General features: G+C 52.4%; 1 protein-coding gene and 1 non-coding gene across 2 annotated transcripts in view; both read left to right on the top strand.

The window, feature by feature from the left end:
* The window catches only part of LOC122415944 (putative sodium-dependent multivitamin transporter), a 105679-nt gene that overhangs the window by 9816 nt on the left and 78634 nt on the right, over positions 1-17229 (top strand). Inside the window, exon 6 of the mRNA XM_043428555.1 lies at positions 1048-1278. The gene's annotated coding sequence lies outside the window, so the exon portion shown is untranslated. The remainder of the gene's footprint in view (positions 1-1047; positions 1279-17229) is intronic.
* Positions 492-563, top strand: TRNAP-CGG (transfer RNA proline (anticodon CGG)). The gene has a single exon. It is a non-coding gene; the product is annotated as a tRNA-Pro (tRNA).

Here is a 17229-nt window from a genome sequence, read left to right as displayed (position 1 = left end):
TCATCCTCCAGCTTTGTCGTCGTCGAGTCTCCAAAAGTTTCAATCGAAAATTTTAGTCACGGAGCTCAGGCACCTGCGTTAGCAGCTCGAACCTGTTGCTCACTCGTTCAAAGAGATGGCGCCACAGGTTCTGAGCTGCCACCTTCGCCTATCCGAGGGCTCAATTCACTGCTCAAAGTCGCTGTGGGATGAGAGTGCGCTGATTCAATGAATCGATTGAACGATAAAATATCCACAAAATACCGAGATTTTTGTCAATTATCGACGACGTTGAAATAAACAATATTGAGGGTCAATATTGAATCGAAAAATTTAACGTTCAAATGCTTTTTTCAATAGTTTATGACAAAATTACATTTCTCATAATTAACCGACGTTTCTATAATTCGTATAATCCTCGACAAAGAAATATTTATCAACGATTTTTGAATGAATGTCACACTCAAAATACTCCAATTTTTCAAAGTCATGTACGATTTTCATTTCATCCCGGCTCGTTGGTCTAGGGGTATGATTCTCGCTTCGGGTGCGAGAGGTCCCGGGTTCAAATCCCGGACGAGCCCAGCTGTAATAAATATATTTTTTTTTAATCCTCGGGGGCTTTTGATGCTCTTGATATATCGTACCAACGATTCGGACCTTCGTCGAGGGCCGAGGAAAGGCTCAAAGTGTCAAAACTTTTTGTATCGTTTCATTCGTAACTTTCAGTCCATCAAATTATTTTTGCGTTCTTCGACGAAGTGTGTTTTCATGGATTTTGAGAATCTTCGATTAAAAAACAAAAAAGTTCATTGAAGTTGAAGGAAAAAAGAAAACTGGTTGATGCGGTAAAAAACGTTTGAAGGAAAGGTTCTCATCGTCGAACCAGTCTGGAAGATCCTCGAATTGTTTTCTGCTTCGAACGCTTTAAAAATATCGGCATTAATAATCGTTTTTTCATCATGATTCATGATTAATGTCGCAGGAAAAATGAAGAAATTGCTTTATCGAGAAACTTTTCGATGCATTTTGTTGGCGAATATTGACCGGAGTTTGTTTTATTTACAGATTGCTGAATTGCTTTCATCGCGATACTGAAAGTTGGAAAAAAACCTGGGCACCGAGCTCGTGAGATTTTTATTTTGCTCCTTGATCTCCGGAAGTACCTTGGATCGGGATGCATCGTGATTTCGGATTATAAACGACAAAACTCTATTGGAAATGGCACGTCGCATCGAAGCGTACGCTTCCGGTGTTAAAAAGTCATAAAGTTCATCGATGTTTGAACAAGCTTTCGAGGTGAGTGCAGTCAAATTGATAATGCGTCGATGAATACGTGCCACGAGTTATTTATCGGGGTATTAAAACGATCATTTCTCCGTGGTAAGATTGGTGCCGGATCGATTTGACGACCAATAACAAAGCAGAATCGTGCGGATAGAAACGAGTATGAAACAATCTCCGAGTGATAATTAAAAGATGATATTTTCGGTATCGTGACAAATAAAAAAAGTTGTACGTCGCCTACCGAGTAATCGCTCGGGGATTGCGTGTACCTTTGACATTTACTATTCGCTCGTTTTTTTTTCCGCATCTGCTGCTCGGAAATAAATGTTATTTTTGGAGCTTTAAATCCTGTCCGAATAAACCGTTTAATCATCTCGTTGCGTGCAACGCTTTTATATCTCCTCTTAATTAAATATCTTGGCGAGCGACCTCCGCGGGATTTATTTTCGCTACTGCATTTCCCTCTCTCTCTCTTCCTCACGGTTTATTAACGGGCATTGAAATTACTTAATTGCTTAATTCGTCGCAGGTTTCTTTCAATTTGATTGGACTTTCGGGCACATGCGCCATGAGCCAGCACGAGATTTCTCCAGGCTGCGCTCCCCGAGTCAGCTCTCCCCGAGTCAGGTTTGAAGATCAGAATTGCGGCTCGCCATCATCTCATGAACAAAATCGAGATCGTTGATCCCGGAAAAGCAGGAACAACGCGTTACACCAGGATTTTCTCGTCCTGGCGATATGGGAGTGGTGGTGCACGTCGCGTTCGTGGTCAGGAGTACTTTCTCGCGATCGCGGTAACTCGATCTCTCGCGGAGCGGGGGGCGAGAGCGGCTCGAGGGCGAGCAGGGTTCACCGAGGCACAGGGGTCAGCCTCGATTTACAAAATCTGAAAAGGCGCCTCTCCCCCTCCTGTGCTCCTCCTTCTCTTGCTTCTTCATCGTCCTCTTCTTCTTTTATAGACACGGGGAACGGGAGGGTGGTAGCGTGGAACGAAAGAATGGGGAGAGGCGAGATACGCTCGGGGGGGGGAGCGAGGAGCTTCGAAGAGATCCCATGACCGCGACCGGTTTGCACTTTTACACGCCATTATGCACGTTGCTACGAGCCCATGCGAGGGAGAGCGCGCGCGTCCTCGAGGCGCGCATTGCCAATTTTTCGATTTTTTATCTCTCGAGTTCAAATTCCTTTTCTTCCTATTCTTGGCTTTCGTCGATGCTTCAAGGGCCGTGTTCCTGGCGAGGCGAACGCGAGTATTCGTTGACAGGCTCCCGGCCGTCCGGACGAACGATCCTCCGACGTTTTTCTACTGTTCCAGGTATTTCGGCGGAAAAGTAACGTCGCAGCGGTGACGATTCGCGCCTCGATTCGCCCTCGGCCCAATTTCACGGCTTGTTGGCTGCCTCCGGGCGTTGCGCAACGAGAATGAGCTCGCGATAAAAATCGCCTGAAGGATCGTCGCCGGATCGAGCGAGGAGCGTAAACGTTTGAAGGCTCATATTTTCCGTCGCGTCGTTACCAATTCGATTTAATGATCCACCAGGCTGTAAGACTCGGGCATTACTCGGCTCGACGAGGCTCCGTCTTATCGGCTGGCGCCTTCGTGAAATATGAGTGCTCGGGGCCCGGGCGCGTAGTAAACTCGTTTCAAACACGTTTCGAGTTATTTTATACGCGCCGCATCATTCCAACGATTATCGAATCAGAAGCGGGCTCGCCAGAATCTCCGGAGCTTTCGACCTCCCCGTGGACGCGTCCTCTGCCCCAGGATCTCGTCATCTCTCGTTCGCTCTCGTCTGCTTTATCGGACCGCGGGCCCGGGCAGATAAGCAAACCGCTTTCACTGCCCGTGCAGAGGATCGCGACCGAGGACCCCGTGAACGTTCCCTGGAGGAGGCGGAGGGGCGTCGACGGACCTTTGGATCTGCTTTTTGCAACTATCGGGATGTTACGTAGCAGCAGGATGTCAGAAAGAGATGGGAAGAGAGAGGTAGAGGTTCGGTGATTTCCATTTTGAAAATAGCCACTAAAATTTCGGTCGACTTTAATCGAGCATTAAGAAGCCGATAGCGGAGTTCGGTAGCTCGATCCTTTGGGCGGCAAATCGTTTCGTGGCACGCGATCTTCGCCTCTCCTCGCTCTCCCTCCGAGGCCTCCCGTTTCTCGCGAATAAATATATATTTTTTCGCTCTCGCCTCATTCTTCTTCCTTCCAAGGCTCGTTCGCCTTGATTTTATCACTCGACTCTTTCGACATTTTCCTCCTGCTCCGGGGTTTCGAAGGACCAATTTTTCCGTTTCAAGCTCTTCGGAGTCCATTCTTCGTCCATCTTCACCGGATCGGCTTCGCAGGTCAAGATTAATGTTAATCGACGCCGCTCGGTAATCTGCGAGTCCATTAATTGACGTTCGACGTGACGCGGAGGCTTCGAGTGAGTCGTACCCGCGTAAGCAGTCCGTTCCCTGATGATCTAATAATACAACGCTCCGAGAGTGTACTGCTGATAAATTCCGCGTTGCTGCGTCCGGGGACTCGGCGCGTATGCGCAGATGCATATTACACCAGTTTAGTAGAGCCACAGGCTTCGCGGGAGAGTGCAAAAGGCAAGAGCCCTGCGTTTTGTACGATCCTTTTAAGGGCGACGAGAGTGCGAGCTCATCGATAGGGAGGATGAAAAGCGTTGGAGCTGATGAGAAGCTGCGTCTCGAGTCAGCTGTGCATCTCTGTACGAGGATCATCGTACAGTGGATGCAAAAAGCGATTGTTGCCTCGGAACCAGTTGCGTTCACCGTTCGGTGGATTCGAAGTAGGCGAAATCGCTTGCTGTGTCAATCGGCACGAATCTCCGGCACGCGATTACGCCTCGCGGTTCCTTTTTTCGAATGTTTTTTTTTTTTTTTAAATAAAAACCAGCGCTCTTCATCCCACCGAATTTTGACTCGGTCTGTATGGACGCAAATGAGAAATCAAGTAGAAACGAGACTCTAGCAATTCTCGAAGCAACATCCGCTGATATAGCGATGCTCCGGACTTTTTTCACCCTCCCTCGTATTAATTATTGATCCTCTCGCCTAATGGTTTCGCCGTGCAGCTCGAAAGGACGGACGAGAAGCGAGCGCCTCCTGCATATGCGATCCTCGCGCACGTATTAAGGTATTCGCTCCTCCGTACATTGATTTAGGCTTTTACTGCGCGATGAGCTCTTTCGGAACGACGCGTCATTAGCATCCCCCTTCGAATGTATCCACCGCGAGAACTCGATTCGTACCCGATGCCAGAGATGAGGTAGGATATTTCTCAATGTCCTGCCACGATTGAGACTTTAACGTTGCCCTCCGCCGTTTCTCACTGCGCGAGGGCACCGGTACCTCCGCTAATTATTCACTCGGTCCAAGTCATTGATCCCACAAACTTTTTCTCATAAAATCTCTGCGATCGACTCGATTTTCATCGTTTTTATTCATCAAAATTGAATAATCGAACCGAAATATCGAGAATTCTCGGTATTTTATTAAGAATCTTTGACTCCTCGCGTATCTCTGGATCAACCGAAGGTGGCAAATAAAATTTTTTCTTCTTTTCTCGCTTATTTCATGGGGAATAAAAGATGGGATAATTTTGTTAGATTTCGCGTTAGTTTCAGAGATTGAGAGTGTTTTTCGATATTTCTGATTTTCGAATTTAGGTCAATCTTCGTATCCGATCGTATCTTCGGATCAAACGGAGCTAGAGATTCAACTTTTTTGTTTGTTTGTTTTTTTTTCCGTAATTTTATAAGAAATAATTTAGTATAGAATAATTTATTCCAAATTCGTGATATTTCAGGAGATAGCACGAGAAATAAAGAAAAGTTAAGAGAAATTTTGCCACCTGCAGAGCCAAGCGTTGGAAATCCCCGTCGAGATCGTCTCCGTCAACGAATAATTCGCGTCACGCGAATCAGTGGCTTGTTTCGTGGATGATTCCTGGGCTCTCGAGACCGGTCGACATCGGCTAAAGCGAACGTCCGCAGCCGCGGCGTTCTCCAGCGAGAAGAAGGACGCGCTTGTCCGCATAATTGGCAACATTTGATAGCCCCGAGATAGGGATTCACTCATCTGATTAGTGATCGACGGGGCTGTGTTATTATTGGCGAGCGTAACGACGAAGGGGCTTCATTGAGGCGCGTACGCGAAAGGGGACGAGCGAAATAAAAAAATGGCAGAGGCGAATGGTGGATCGCGAGAGCGGTCGGATGTGACATAAGCGTGCGTGTAAAAACGAAGTCACGGTAGGACGGCGATACGCGGCGATTACTCACGAGGAAGCGAGGAAAGAAACGAAGCGAAAAGGAGGTGAACCTTGAGACGCCTTCGGAGGACCTTGCGAGTTCCGTAAGCGACGACGCGATCCACATGTTACATATTAGCACACACATCTCGAGTCTCGCGAAAGCCTCGGGAGGGGGAAAAATCTCGCGATTAAATCGATCAGCGTTGCGTGACGGTACACGACGAAGCTCCGTCGTTCCGGGACAATTGTTTTTCTCAGTGCGCGCTCGATCGAGTTACGCTCGGGGTTTGTGTAACAGCGGACGCGCGATATTTAGCCGGATGGCATTTTTTTCTCATGCTTTAATTCTGCTGCGAGCGTCCAACGCGACCCGATCGAGAACGTTGTTTACAGGCAGGGGGAGGCGGGGGACGAAATCCTCGTAGGATCGACCTTTTCTCAAGGACCCGCGCGGGCACGTGCCTCCTTTTCGGTCACGATCCACCGGGACGAATTTCCAAAGAGTCTTCTCGGCCTGCGTCCCCTCCCCCGGGCCCGTCCTCAGCTGCGCGTATCTACATCGACGGAGGTTTAAATTCAAAGGACGAAAAGGAAAGAAAAATAAGAAAAAGGAAGTTGGAGACTCGTGACAAAAGTAGGAAAAACAGAGGAATTATAAATACGCAGCTTCAGCTACTTTTATAGAGGAGGAAGTTCCGCTCGTTTTTACACGGAATAATAATCGAGGGAACCTGCTGTTGGGACCATAAAAATCTAAGATCTCCTCGCGCCTCGTTTATTCTCTCGGAAAACGTTTTGGGTCTCACGTCGGGTAAGACCGGAGGCTCAGTGGCGTTCGAAAAAGTCGCCACGAAAATCTACGGGCACGATTATTCGGCAGGAAACGCGGCGAGTAGTGAAGAGCCGCGTTGACGATTCCTTATTCTCGGACGGAATGAGCCCGGGCGGCGTTGGCGCAACGCTCCTGGTGCGGCTCGTTGCACAAAGCGCGTTGCTGCACATCTCTGGCAGGGCTCGAGACGTGGGACGAACCGAGCGTATGAATCATCGTTTGCGAACTATTCGGGCCCTCCGACAGTCCGATTCTTCAGCGAGCATTCAAAATTTCTGTTTTTCCGGCGAGCGAAACTCCCTCCACGATCTTTACGATTTCCGTTCCGGTTCTTGCTCTCGCGGATCTTCTAACCGCGATTACGTCAGTCGACGACTAAATTTCAAGTAATCAGGGAATTCCGGAGAGCCTCCTTTTCATATAGGCGTGCGCCTCGAGCCGAGATTCCTCGGAGCGCTGCTCCGCGATATGCGAAAGAATAAAAGAAAAGAGGCCAAGACGCGCTGGTGCGTCGAAGCGAACGAGAATTGAGAAAAGATTATCGAAACGGGGGAAGGAAGGATCGGGGTCAGGTTTGTGCATCGTTGCTGCCGCAGTTGTAAGAGAAATAGAAAGAGCAAACTCGCTCTCTCTCTCTCTCTCTCTCTGGCTGCACTGCGTCGGTGCAGCCTCGTCGACATCCTGCTAGCGAGGATTGCGACAAGCTCGCGCGCGCGGAGAACGGACAACTCCTCGTTGTCGAGCGAGCGCACCGGAAGGAGTGGTTGCGCAATCGGTACACACAAATAAACACGTACACGGGGCATTGTCTCGCGGGAGAGCAGGACGGTCGTTTCGGTCGTTCTTAGGCGGCTCTCCTCCGGATGGATAGATCGCGAGTGACAGCGACGTACACCTCATCCTTTTCGTCGCGTGTACCCGTTCGCGGGGCCCTCTTCCACCCTGACCGTTTCCCAGGTCCCGCACTCGGGGCGCCGCCCTTTGTCAGCGTTGCGCCGCGCAATCGACGACCTCGCGTCATCTCTCGCGTCCGTTCCCCGCGGCGCTGTTTCCTCTCGCGCGCTCTCGCAATCCCTCCGGGCGCGTCTCTCGTGCGGGCGATTGTACTAGCGAAGTCGTTCCAGATTTCCCCGCTAAAAATGATGACACCGCGCGATCCCGTTGGACATTGCTCATCCGCCGCCTCCGCCGAGGAGCGATTATTCTTATCTTTTCCCATTCCCCGCTGCCGATACTCGCCGGCAGCCCGGGCGATGCAATCGCGCTTCTTTCCCATTTCCGGCGGCCGCGCGTGAGCAACACCGCGTACAGAAACAACGTGTGCACACATCTCCCCGGCGTATCGCAACTAAAACGAGGCTAATACCAGCCGCGGATCGAGGGGCCCGAGATTCGCGAGCCAAAACGACTCTGCCGCCGCGGAGGCACCGTTTGCCGGAAACGGGGGCGTTCGCCAGCCGGGACGCGGGGGGAACGCACTCCGAGCCGCGTTTCCGGCCCCGCGGTGTGCGCGTCTCTCCGCTACAAGGACGAACAACCGGGAGTCCTCGCGCCACATGCATCCTTCGCTGCACATTAGACTCAAACGCACCGGGCTTCTTTCTGTCGTGTCCACGGCGTCTCTTCTATTCAGAGATTCGCGAGTCCCCCCAACGACATCGCGATAACGCCGCAACGCGAGCGTTGCGAAAGCTGCGAAACGAGGCGCTTCGTCGCTCGCTTCTCTCACCTCCGTCGAGGCCATTCTCCGAATCTCTTTTCTCGAGCTTCACTCGAAAATAGAGCGAGAGACCTGGAAACGGGGGAGAACGAGCTCCAGGAAACTGCACCCGCGAGCACCGGGGGCGAAAGTGCCTCGTTCCTCGTCGTTCTCCTCTCGAAAGACTTTCTCGCTTCCCTCGTAAGTCAAGACGGATTTGGTATTCATGAATGCGGCCACGCCCCGCTAGTGGAGCACTCGACGCCGAGAGACTCGGCCATCACCCGGAGAGCTTCTCGTTTCTTTTTCAGACCTTCTCGTCTCGTCCGCTTCATTAGCTCTTCTCGCCAAGATGCGCCAGGAACGCGCCAACTTACACCCGCCTTCGAGACTTAAAATCCGATCTCTCCGCAGTTTATTCCCGTGATGAGAACCTGCCACCCTCTCGTCGAGAGCCGCGACAAGCCGGATTTGGGAAGTGAACGAGACACTCGCGCCGATTCGGCGACGCCCGCGCGCCTACACTTCCGCTCTCGCGACTTCATCGTCTCATGAATTTTTTTACAATTATTCACAACTCTACATGCACCGGCGAGGATGCTCCCGATGCTATTTCCGTCACTGGACTAACCAAAGTTTCTTTCGTTCGATCGACAAATTTGTCGGGAGCGAATCAAGTTTCTTCATTCAACAATATTTTTCTCCCTGCGGAGAAATCGGAAAAACCATTCGTTTTTTCACTCATTCGAAATTTAACACCTCAAAAAATGAATTTTTCCGTAAGACTGTTTTTTTTAAAACAAAATTTTGACAAATCCTTCGTCCAGGCCCAGGCCATTTTAATTATAAATGAACGGTGTAAATTTGGTACGGATCGAACCAATAGTTTTTTAGTTATCATGTCCGCATCCACCGCGCAAGTGATCCTCAAAGCAAAGGTGCTACTGGAATGCAGCTGGAGTTGGGCCATTTTGATAAATTTTTTGATGAAAAAAATTGTACAAGTACACGAACATATGTACAAATGAATGTCTCTCACAGTTTTTCAACAAACATTTATCATCATGCCGAAAAAAAAAAATCAAGAAAATCACGTTTTTTTGGCGGCTGTAAGTAAAATGATGAAACTCCAATTGTTCGTATTGGCTGTCGAATGAAAATGTTGATTTCTCCGTGGCTTGTTCTGTTGGGTGAACGCGGGGTCGATCGGAGAACCACGAGTAGAAGAAACATTGATAAAAGTTGAGCTAATTAGAATCGAATGGAAGATGTCGGCGGAGATAGTCGGTAGGAGAGCGATAGAATTAAATGCGGTCGGATCGATCGGTGCCGGCGAAAAGATAAATGGTCCTTTAATAAGGTTAATTGAAGCTGTGGTTTGAGAATCGATACGGCACCGATGGGAGCGTATCTCATCGAGATAGCGATCGATCTCGTGATAAATAGTCCGCGGCGCGGAGGAGCGGATCGTTGGTCGCCCCCTTAAACCTTGGCCCTTCGGGGTGGCGGGTTCGCGGATCGCCCGGGCGGATCGGGAGATCGCACACGCCTCGATCGGGATGGAGGATATAAATAAAAAGCGAGTTCGCATTTATATCGAAAGACATTCGCCTCGGAGATGGAGCGATTCCGGTCTCGTCACGGTGCGCCGCGCGGATGAGAGCGAGAAAAGAAGGAAAATAATGGACGCACGGCAACGCTTCGAGCACGAGGTTCGAATCCGTGTCTCTCTTTCCTCGCACGTGCACACATCACCGCGGATCACCGTCTATGCGCGCGAGAGCCATAAAAAGGTGAAAAAACGTCCGAGTGTGCGACACAGCTCGCAGCCGCGAATGCGAGTGTGTCCGCGATCTTTTCACGGTGTTCCACTCTCGAGAAGGAGAGTTACGGGGCGGCGGCCATGACCCGGCGATAGCTCGAGAGTCTCCCAACAATGAACAATGGGCGCGAGAGCGGTCCCATGCTCCACATACGAAAGCTTCGAGCCTCGCCGCGACTACCATTCAACGCTGGATTACGCAGTTTATTCAATCTCCTGCGCTTACAAGTGCGTGTCTCAGCGTTCGAGGCGATTTAAATCGTTTCTCCGCAGGCGAGCAGTGAACAACGGACGATCTTTAAGCTTGAGACAAATTCGCTCCCGGGGAGGAGGGGAATCGGTAATAAAAATATCGAGCTGCCTCGACGCAGGTGATGCTCGATCAGGTTCAACGGTCACGATTTCCCCGAGATTTTTCTCTCCCCCCCCCCCCAGCAATCCACCGAGATCCGCAACTTTGAATGATTCCGTGACCGCGGGCCCCCGGCTCCTCCGAATTACAAAGGATGATCGTATAAATTTCATTCTGAACGAGATGTTCTCTGTGGGGCTCAAGCTCGACAAGAGAATCGATGTAAAACGCACAAAGTCATCGATCCGCGCGCAGCACACGGGGGGGGGGAGCGTGGTGCGAAGAATCGGAGATGCTCGCGCGGCCCGCCACCCACGCGAGGCCTTTTGACGCCTCTGACGGGACCAGTTTCTTTGGCGGAATTCCTCGCAGCCCGTCCGGCTCCGAGCGAGTCGTGCGCGAAAGGAATAAGCGTGGAGAGACGAGCGACGGCGGAGGGGAAAAAGAGGAGAAACGATATCGCGGCCGTGGCCGAGGATCTTGCATTTCTTTCTCGCTATTGGCCCCGACGCAGCGATATGTTAAGAGAGTGCGGTGTTGGTCCTTCGGGTATCTCGAGCGTGACAGATAACACAATGGCTCTAATACACGCGGCGCGAGATATCGCCCGGCGAACGCGGCCGGGATCGCGAGGGGAGTTTAAACGCGCGCGCGCGCGATCTCGGCCGAGGGACTGAGAGCCTCGAAACAAATATACGAGACATATATTTATAAATATATGCCCGGAGAGTCTGTGCCCGAATGAATGGACGACCGGGACGAGGAGGACGACGAGGACGACGATGCTCCGAGTCGATCGCTCTATCTTATCGGATCTCTTTCCCGGCCCTCCGGCCCCCGCGCTCCGACGCTTCGAGCCTCGTTGCCATTATTATTCGATCCGGGCACTTGCCGCGAACGCGATTTCTTCTAATATCTTCTAACAACGATATTATTCTCTCGGGCGCGCCAAGTTTCTCACGTCCTCGCGGACCTCGTTACAAGACTCGTTCTTACAAGACTCCCCCCGCGAGTGCCCGTCCGCGTGTTTTAACGGTTCTCCGCTTCCGCGCGGAGCTCCCATTCGTAGAGTAGCATTTTTGAGCAATTCATTAACGACGAATTTAACGCCGCCGTGACGCGGAGTGTCGAGGGAATCGAATCGGGTGTGACGTCCCAGTGACTCATGCCATTCCGCTTTCCTCCGCACTGCCCACCCGATCTCCCGCGTACTCTCGTCCCGAGATCCGATGAGATGAGACGCTGCCAGGAGGTGGTCGGTCTCTCTCTCTCTCTCTTTCTTTCCCTCCCTCGCTCTTCGTCGCTCTTCGAACCGTGTGGCGAGGTAGCGATCGCGATGAGCGTTCCACATGTGCTCGCGCGGTGCTCGAAAAACAATAGGAAATGAGGCAGGCGTGGGTGGGAGCTCAGGTAAAAAGGGCACGAGCCGGAGAGAGAGCGAGCTTTTCAGCTTTTCAATCGAAGGGTAATTACTTTGTTGAAAATTTGACACGGTCTCCGCCTCATTGTCTCGTACGGGCGCTCCCACAGGCGCTAGTGCTCGCCCTACGACAAAACTTTTCCTTTCGTTGGCGCGTACTCCTCGTGCGAGGTTCCCTCGATATTGCCTAAGTTGGTACTGTCGGCACGTGTGCGCACTGGGACTGGGACCGAGAGCGGAGAGCGGGGGCGAACCTTGAAAGCGCTTTTTCCGTTCGGACACATCAACCTGTTTAATGACAGGAACAAATGCGACGGGTGCATGCGCGGCTATTTCGCCAGAAATAAATGAGCGCGTGTGTCACGCGGCGGAATAGTCCGTTGCGAAAAAGCGTTAAGAAGAACGGGCAGCGCGCCGGGGGAAAAGCCTGAGAGAGAAAATGGTGACGGGAAAATTGTGGTCCTTCCTCCGCTTTTATGCGAAGCCATGGAAATATCGTTGCGTCTTGCTCGTCGAGTTTTAACGAACCGCTCGTTTGGCGCGTCAACGTGTCTACGCGAGAGGTTCGTCAGGGCGCGAGAGCGCCGAGAGTTGGGAAATTGTTATTCTTTTTCATCGCGTCGCTTGTTGTACGCGCGGCGCAGCGAAATACCAACCGCTGGAAAGATGAGCGCGGAGAGCTAGGCGCGAGTGTGCAGTCGAGCCAGAAGTCGTGCTCACCTCCAGGGCGCCCGTTTCGTTTTGCCAGCACTCGCGCGGCAGATATTCTTCCCGTCGAGAAATCTCCTCGGTAACGCGATTTCACGTCCTTCTTCGGCATCTCTGCCCGCCGTCGCCTACAAACCTATACACACATTTTCATATTCGTATTAAATCTTGGCGTGTATACGAATAATATAATATGCACGCTGCTAGTTTATATTTTCTATAGGAGTAATAATACTTGCGGAGAGTTGTACAGTTTCACCGTTCACTTTGTAATTTAAGCACGACGCTGAATAACGCGTCTTGGCCCACGCAGAACGTTTATGTGTGTACGGGGAACGCGGGCACGCTCCGACGAGGCGCTGTTCGGTTTCTCGCCTGCTTTGCTCGCGCGCGCGCCTGTGTATCGAGGGAACAGGCGGTGCGAGCGAGAAGGAGACAAATACTCGCGGACTCGATTATATTCGTCAAGTATAATGTAACGCGCTCGCCCCGCAGAGAGCGGACGGACTGCCAACTTGGTGATACCTCGCCATTGTTCTCCTGTTATAAATTCTCGGGCGTTGACGCTCGCGAGAGGAGCACCGATTACCGAGGAATTTCAACGAGTGGCTACCCCTCGCTCTCGCTTCGATTCGTGCGTCGAGCGAGCTCCTTCCAAATCGGAGGGCCCCACAATATTCCGAGCACTTTATGGATTCGCTGCTTCTATTGCCCCGTCGGAATTCGGTTTTTATCCTCCGATGAGGGGGATGCCCGCGATTAGAGAAAATCCCGCTCTCCTCGATCCTCCGGAGCTCGCGGCCGGCCGCCGCACCTTTCGGCGGCCGCAACCGCGACACGAAAACTATAACCGGAACACGAATGAGAAAACCCCAATAAAACATTAATAGCGCTGTTACATTTCTGTCCTCGGATTCTCCTCGAACGATGATGCACGCTCGCCTATCTTCAGCCGCCGCCGCCGCCGCCTCGGCTACCTGTTTCCGAAGCGAACCGTAGCCGAGACGATCCTAAAGTTTTATGAGCCGAAGATATACAAAGCTCCGAGCGATAATAGCGCCTGCGAGTGCGGTAGCGGATCGCTAAACACCTGTTTTTCTACGGCCTTTCATTGAACCCCTCGCTCCACTTCTGCCCAACGGATTCTCCGGGGCTCCGCGATACGGCCCGGGCTAATGCGATCGATGATCGTTTCCTCCGTGTGTTTAGGACGACACGACGCAAGGGTACCGAGTTCTCTGCCTCTTCCCCCGGGGACTAAAATCCCGGGGGGAAGAGCGCTCGAGCAATTGTAAAATTCTTCTTACGCGGAGCCGCTGATGCTCTTTATTGGGCTCAATAATCTCGTACCTATTCACTCAATTGTCGAACGTTCTTATAATAAACGGTGACGAAGAAGAGCCTCACGGACTCGAGGATTTATCGGCTCCTCGATCCAACCATCGAAATCGTCACTCGAGTCACGAAAAAGTGTTCATTCCCGTCCCCGATGGTCCTGCACATTCGTTAAATCGCGAGGAAGCCTGATGTAATAATATCGAGTGAATCTATAGCTGGCCGGCCGCGGGGAGCTAAAAATACGTCGTTCAGGGCCAGACTGCTCGAACGCATCTATATGCTGGGAGGCATTTCTTAGACGTATTTATCGAGTCGTTATAAGAGAAAAAGTGTCCCTGAAATATGCGGCGATCCGCGATCGATTGGGCATTCGGAATAGTCGCTCCTTCGAATAATTATTCCGGAATATCGCGATGATGCTTCCCTCCCGATCGATTCCGGAGCCGTTCTTTCGTCGTTCTTTCTCCGGGCGTTACGAGAAACGAGGCCACGGGAATCGCGGGGGCGAATAACTCCGCGAGTTGCGCTTGCACGCGCGCGTAAAGACAGGACAATACACGCGTCCGGGGAACGGTGAGCGTTCGCTGCAAGGATAAACGCGATTTCAATACGAGCGACGGCGCTGCTCTCCGATGGTTGAAGCAACGCTGGCCGTACGGCTCGGTGTGTGCGTCGAGAGCGTGCACGGAGGGTGGTGCGCATGTACAGCTCCTCCGAGAGTTAGAAGCCCACACGGTAGCGAACATTGTTATTCAAATCAGGCATTGTCTCGGGCGAGCGGGCGAGCTGGGCAGATGCTAATTTTTCGGTCCCCGCTTATTACACGATCGGCGTTCTTAATGTGTCTGAATATAGATCTCGGCGCGGATGGGAGCTCCGCTCGGGATGGGAGCTCGGGAGTGTGCGCGCGTAGCTTGGCAACTTTTCCGCTGGTTCGCGAGCGAATTTCCGAGAGGCTCGTACTCGGAGGGCGTTATCGCGTCGGGGCCGCGCGTCAGCGCCGTCTCGATCGACATCGACGTCCCACGCAAGTGTCGCACGCGCTCGTGCGACGTAACCGTAGCTAGTCACGACGGCGAGAGGCTTACCCCTGGAGAACGGGGCCGCGAGCTCGGGCTCGCGGAGCATAAATCACTGTTGCTTTCCTCGCAATACGTACATAGAGATAACCTCTGAACCGCTAAATTACACAGTTTGCGGGGAGGTCATGCGTCTCGAATCGATCGGAGCGTGGGGCTCGAGCACGTTTCTTCGAGAGCGTGCGTGCGTGCGAGCGGGCGGCGTGAATGAGCTGTCACGGCGGGGAAAGGGCGCGGGCGCGCCGCGAGATTTTCTCAAAATCCTCGAGAAAACTTGCAGTTTTTACCCAGGCTTTCATTGGGGGGAGATTAAAAATAGAATTAAAGCCGAGGAACTCGAGCCCTCGCGCTTCTGTCCGGGAAAAACGGCGGGAAAGAGGGAGCAGGCCCGGGAGGCGATAGAGACATAAATAAGAGACGTGCGACATCCTGCTGCCCCGCGGGCGGGCAACGTCGCGGTATAAATCATCGGCGCAAGGATTGCATTTTGAGCGGGCGCTCGTTCGCGCGCGCGCGCGCGATCTTTCCGTCCCGTTCTCTCCCTCCCCCCCTTTGCCCTTCCCGCCGGTCGCCTCGTACCCTCCTTTTTTCAGAGCTTCGATCTCTCCGATCGCATCGGCCCCCTCGCCCCGACTACTTTATGCGCTTAACGTACGAGAGCCTTCTCGTCTTGGCCCTGCGCGCCCATAAAATGGCGTTTGCATTTATAACGATACGATAAAGTGTACGACGACGTTTCGTATATACTCGGCGAGGCGAGGCGAGGCGAGGCGAGCGAGAGGGAGGGGTGGCGGGCACGGGTGACAACGGGGAGCGTGACGATGGATCTTGACGCGTCCATTGAGCTTGATCCCCGCGTGCTGTTTGCTTCGACTCGTTAGAAATGCAGAGAGCGCGTATCCGGCGCGCGACGACGATCCCCGAGCGCTCGATTCTCTTTTTTCTCTCCTCTCTCGACGTTTTTTCTCTCTCCTCAGTCAACTCCTCTATTCTTTGTTCCCTCTCCTCGGAGTACGAGAGGAGCACAGCCATCGGGAAAGTGATCGTGCGTATATGAACGAGCTGCGAAAGATTCCTCTCGCTTTTACTCCTCCCGCCTGTTCGCTCCTCGCTCTCTCCCATCTCACTTCTCACTTTGTTTTCCTCCTGCGGGCGCTCGCGCGCGCGCGATCTTTGTTCCGTTGTCCTAGAGCGGGCTCGATCGCTGAGTCATGCGGCTACGCGATATGCCCACACGCTCGGTGCGAGGAATCGTTAAACAGCTTGCATACTCCCGGGCAATGCTTACAACTCTCGTCTCTACATTCGAATACGTTGTTGCGCGACGAGGCGCTGTTTATTCGGGGGGAGCGGGCAGTTTTCCCGTAGGTTAGTGACGCGGTCCGTCGTCGATCGTATTTTTTCCGTAATTACTGATAAAGTTGGATAAGTTGCTGGTCAAACGGAGCCGTAACGGGAAAAGCAGGCGAGTGCGGTGAGACGCTTCGGATACTCGCGTAGCATCCCGGGCGAGAATCGATCGCGCGAGGGATACCCGCGAGAACGTGCAAAGCCGCGGTTGTCGCGCACGCACCGGGGCTGGGCGTGTCGGGCACGCAATTCGCTCGGCACGTGGATCGCGCCGACGAGTGCTCGGGAGGAAAGAGAAAGAGCAAAAAAGTCGCTCCACACTCGGTAAATCCGAGCCGAGAGGCCTCGGAAATCCGCTTCGCTTCTTGCTCAAGCCCCCCGTTCAGTTCTCATTCCCCCTGACAACAATCGAGAGTCGCTGACAGCTTTTTCACCGGGGCGGCGACGAATGCGGCGCGCTTTATCTCGAAGCGGTTAATGTCAAGCTCCGCGGGAAAGAACCGCGCGCGGCGCGTCGTCTCCGTCCCTCGCGCGCTCTCCACCCCGTTATAATATTTAACAAATCCGAGTTCTAAATCACCTATGATTATCCCGTGGCACGACGTCTTCATTATTTCTCGGCGCGATCCCGCTCCGCTCGGCCGCTCCTCCCGGGGCTAAATTCCCTCTTTCTCTGGCAACTCGCGGCACACACGGAGCCCGCGATATTCCTCCGTCATACGAGATACACTCACGTTCCCGCGTGCGGTCTCGTATCCCGAGCTCGCCGCGGAGCTCACAGTCACGATATACCTGTTGAGCGGCGTGTCTCCCGCACTACGGATCAACTAGACAGTTATCTTTCACCGCTCTCGCCACCACTCTCTCGGCCATAGACGTATACGAAAATATCAAAAGTATATGAGCCTCGCATGCGCCGTACACCGTCGTTTCTATAATGAACACGTGAACTCGTGAGTCGTCTCTTTTTATAAGAAGCCGCTTATTCATCTCGTCACAGAGCCAAGTACCAATAGAAATCGCGAAGCTATACGGGGCGCAAGAGATCCGAGAGCAAAGTCGCGACCTGCTCTCACGAAAATCTGGGGAGAAAA

Source organism: Venturia canescens, chromosome 9 (genome assembly GCF_019457755.1).
Source record: "Venturia canescens isolate UGA chromosome 9, ASM1945775v1, whole genome shotgun sequence".
Taxonomy (NCBI): Eukaryota; Metazoa; Arthropoda; class Insecta; order Hymenoptera; family Ichneumonidae; genus Venturia; species Venturia canescens.
Note: the sequence above shows the minus strand (reverse complement) of the source record. Positions and strands in the feature narration are given on the sequence as shown.